Source organism: Triticum aestivum, chromosome 6A (assembly GCF_018294505.1).
Source record: "Triticum aestivum cultivar Chinese Spring chromosome 6A, IWGSC CS RefSeq v2.1, whole genome shotgun sequence".
Taxonomy (NCBI): Eukaryota; Viridiplantae; Streptophyta; class Magnoliopsida; order Poales; family Poaceae; genus Triticum; species Triticum aestivum.
In genome coordinates this window covers 589,770,684-589,774,777 of record NC_057809.1, presented here as the reverse complement: position 1 = coordinate 589,774,777, position 4,094 = coordinate 589,770,684, and positions in this window count along the sequence as shown.

The window sequence follows — 4,094 nt, the reverse complement described above, 5'->3', positions numbered from 1 at the left end:
ACGGTTCAGCGCACCAAAATCCCCGTCAGCCAGCTGATAGAAGCTTTCAAACACAGCCATTACATCCCCCTTGATAGTTGGCCAGCATGCTCTGAAGAAGGTGCCGTTGAAGCCGTCGGGGCCTGGCGCCTTCTCCGACGGGGATGCACAAATTGCTTCCCAGACCTCTGCCTCCGAGAAGGGGTTGTCGAGCCCGCCCCCAGCTTGCAGCCTTGGTAGCCCCAGTGCCTCCCAGTTGATCGTGTGAGGCCGATTTCTTCTCTGCCCCAGCAAGGAGGAGAAGTGCTCATGTACATCAGCCACCTTGTCGGCGTGGCTAGTCTTGAGGCAGCCTGCCGTTTGGATGCACTGAATGAAGTTTCTTCGTCGCCTGTAGGTTTGCTTTGCCTGAAAAATGTTGTGGAAGCGTCACCCGCCTTCAGCCAAGTGATTCGCGAGGTCTGCCTCCTTCTGACGCGCTTGAGGGCTGCAAGGCCGACGATCTTCAGCTTCAGGGTTTTCCAAAGCCAGAACTCACTGCGTGTGAGCTGCCTCTTCTCTTGTGCGACATCCAGACGCGGTACAACCTCCGACGCCAGATGGAACTGCAGCTTGGTCTCGCTGAACAGAGTTTTTGCCCAGATCTTCAGGTCAGCTGTGGCTCTTTTCATTTTGATCTTCAGTCTTGTGAAAGGGCAACTGTGGTTGACCGGCCTCTGTCAGGCCCTGGCCACCGTCTGCTGGAAGTGCGGGAACCGCGTCCAGAACGTCTCAAACCTAAAAATTGTCTTGCGGTGCGATGTAGTGGCGTTGGACAACAGGAGAGGGAAGTGATCGGAGCATGTTGTGGATGCAGCCATCAGGATATAGGAGGGGAACAGGGTTTCCCACTCCAGGTTGCAGAACATTTTGTCGATGGCGACGAACGTGGGGTTTTCCCTCTCACTGCTCCAAGTAAAACGTCTGTTCTTGCATTTGATCTCTCGCAGCCCAGCTCTGTCAATGTCCGCTCTGAATCTGCCCATGATCCGCCTGTTTAGGTTGAGGTTGCTCTTGTCCCTCGCCTCATAGATTATGTTGAAGTCACCATTGATTAACCAGGGCTCCCCGGCAGGTGGCATGGCTCTGACCAGCTCGGCAAGGAACTCCTCCTTGCGGTTGTCGTCGGTAGACCCGTAGACGGTGGTAATCCAGAACGTGCTGCTGCTCTGCGGGAGCGTTGCGTGGGCTGTGATGCAGAATTGGCCGATCGCATGTGTGGTGATGGTGATCTTGGAGGAGTCCCACAGATCGCCCCCCCCCCTCTCGTGCCGTCCGCCGGCAGGACCGCGGCGGCGTCAAGTCGACTACCTCCTATTTCTTTCACTAACGCCGGCAACCATGCTTCTATCTTGGTTTCCTGGAGGCACAACACGACCAGCCTGTGCGAGTCCGCGACCTCACAGACCATGGCTCTCCTGGCTGGCGAGTTCAGCCCTCGCACGTTCCAGCTCATTGTGGCACAGTTTGTACTAATCATGGGCACAAGTGTTTTCGCTCCGGGGGCAAACAGATGCACTAGATAAGTTGAAAAACAGGTACACCACCCTGCTAGCATGGGCGTAGCAGCGACCACCAATAGGCCCCAAACCTCGTTGTCTATGATCTAACCCCTGAATCCTGACACTACACATTACAAATGATCCTAACTCGAACTTGCTGACAGCCAGCCGCCGCCGAAGACTAGCTAAATCTGCGTCTACCATAACTAAGCTTGAACAGCTCCGTCGGGGCCGGCCAGGCCGGCCATGGTGCGAAGGGCGTCGACGTTAGGCGCATGAGCTTGGCGATGCAGTTGGCGTCGTCTTCGGACAGCGGCTCGTCAAAGCGTCGAAGCAGCGCCTCCGCCGCCTTAACCGTCATGCGCTCCCTTGGGCCGAGGACACCGTGCTCCTGGACGAGGCGAAGCATGGCCCGCTGCGCGACCGGCACGGGGGAGTGGTTTCCAGCCTGCCTGGCGCTCTGCCTGACCGGAGCGGACGGGGCCCGTGTCTTTGGAGGGGCGGAGGGGCGGCGGCGCGGTTGCGAGGAGGGGCGGCGGAGCGTCGGTGAAGAGTTGTCGGGCTGCGGAGCCATCGATGCCGAGCTGCAGCTGCTGGACCTGGTGAGTGACTGCGCCGAGCTGCGTGGCGATGGTGGTCGTGAGGGGTCGTGCGGCATGCTTGGATGGAATTCGCTTGCATGCATGCAGCCGGCCCCCCGTTGACCTTGCTGCCAGCCTGGAGAGCGTTGGCGGGCCCACCATCGAACTCGAGAGGGGTTGCCAGCGCGTCGGAGATGGCCGCCTCCAGCTCGCAGCGGCCGTGGTCGACACGCGCGGGTAGGGACAGCTTTGCTGGTTCGCCCTGGAAGAACTCCGCGACCGGGTCCTGGACGCGGCAGGCCCCCGATGGAGGCGGTGGGGGCGGAGGAGGCGGTGGTGGCGGAGGAGTTGGGGATGGCGCGCGATGTAGCGGAAGGGGAGGGGTGACGCGGATGGCCGTGTCGCGGCCACGGCAGCTCTTGTCCCGGTGCCTGCTGGTGGGGGTTCTGCTGCGCTTACGGTGCTGCTGCGGCTGGTTCTTCGATGCCGCAGGCGGGCGGCTGGCCTGGCCCTGGCCCAACAGCGTGTCCTTCCATGAGCGACGGCTTCCGTGGCCGTCGCCGTTGGGGTCATCGTGGTCGCGGCGAGCGCCACCCAACTGCAGGCCCTGGCAACCAGAAGGGGCCACCGCCGGCGACTGCCTCCTGGCGTGGCCCTGCCCATCCTACACCTGCCAGGTCCAGGCGCTCGGGTAGACGGCTGGGAAAGGGGCGCCGTCGTCAGAGCCCGAGGAGGGGAGCCCGCTCTGGGCGGAGCGGGAGGGCCGCGAGGACGGCGGGGTCCAGTCCTCCATCCTGTCGACGTGGACCAGCATGCCGTGCCTTCGTACTCCAGGTGGCGGGGCGACTTCACGGCTGGGCGGCGAGTGCCCGAGCATGGCCTCAACACACCCCGCCCCGCGCTTCGCCCGCCAAATGATGCGCCTGGTGGGGATGTTGGCGACATCCCACACCCACACCCAGCACACGAAGGTCTTGGTGTGGCGCGCTCATGGGTGCGCGTGTCGAGCCGATCGACGATGCACTTGTCGCCAATGATCTCCGCCGCCCCCTCCAGCGACCAGAGTTGCATGGGGACCTTCTCGATGACGACGCGGACATGGAGCGTGAAGTCTTGGAGCACGGTGTGGTCGTCCTCGTGCCATGGCTTGAAGTTGAAGGCGACGCCATCGACGGTGATGGAGCCGCGGCGGATGGCGTTTTCGTGATGCACCGACAGCTCAAAGTAGACGAGGAAGTCTTCAGGGTCGTGGCTCGTCACCCGCAGCAGGTGAGGAGGGATGCGCAGCTGCTCGTCGATGGCCCGCCCGATGGACAGGGGGCTAGCCGCGTGCTGCGGCGATTCCACTGTGAGGAGAGCGGCGTGCTTGCGGAACAGGAACTCCTGGTGCTCCATGGCTGGGGTGGAGATGAGCACCTTGTGGCTTGCTCGAGCCCGGGGGAGGGATCGACATGACGGTGCAGACGCTCCATGGAAGCCGGCGGGGAGGGGAAGCGCAGCCTCCCGTGCACCGGCCCTCTACCCCGTGGTGACCGCGGCTTGGAGCCGCCGCCCCCCTTTCTACCTAGCAACTGTCGCTTCTGCGGGCACTCTCTACCGTAGTGGCCAGGCTGCTTGCAGACTATGCATCTAAGCGGATCCCTACAATCTATTCGGCGATGCTCGGTGCTGAGGCAGCGGAAACAGAGGCCGTCGAAGCGGCTTAAAAAGGCAGCACGCCCATCCCGGCCATTAATGGCGGCGTCCCTGGGCGAGCAGCGCGGCCGGTGGCGCCCGTCGCGCAGCAGTAAACTCCTCGCCGCCTTTCGCGCAGCAGCGCGCTCTTTCTTGGACTTGACCACCGTCCATCCATCTCCATCTCCAGAAGGGGAAAGGGAGGCCGAGGGTGGGGGCCTTACCACGATGGATTTGAGCTTGGGCTGCCCCCCGAGGGGATCCGTCGCTCGGACCGCTGGGGGGACGGGGGCGCCAGGTTGGAGCACTCGCCCCTCAG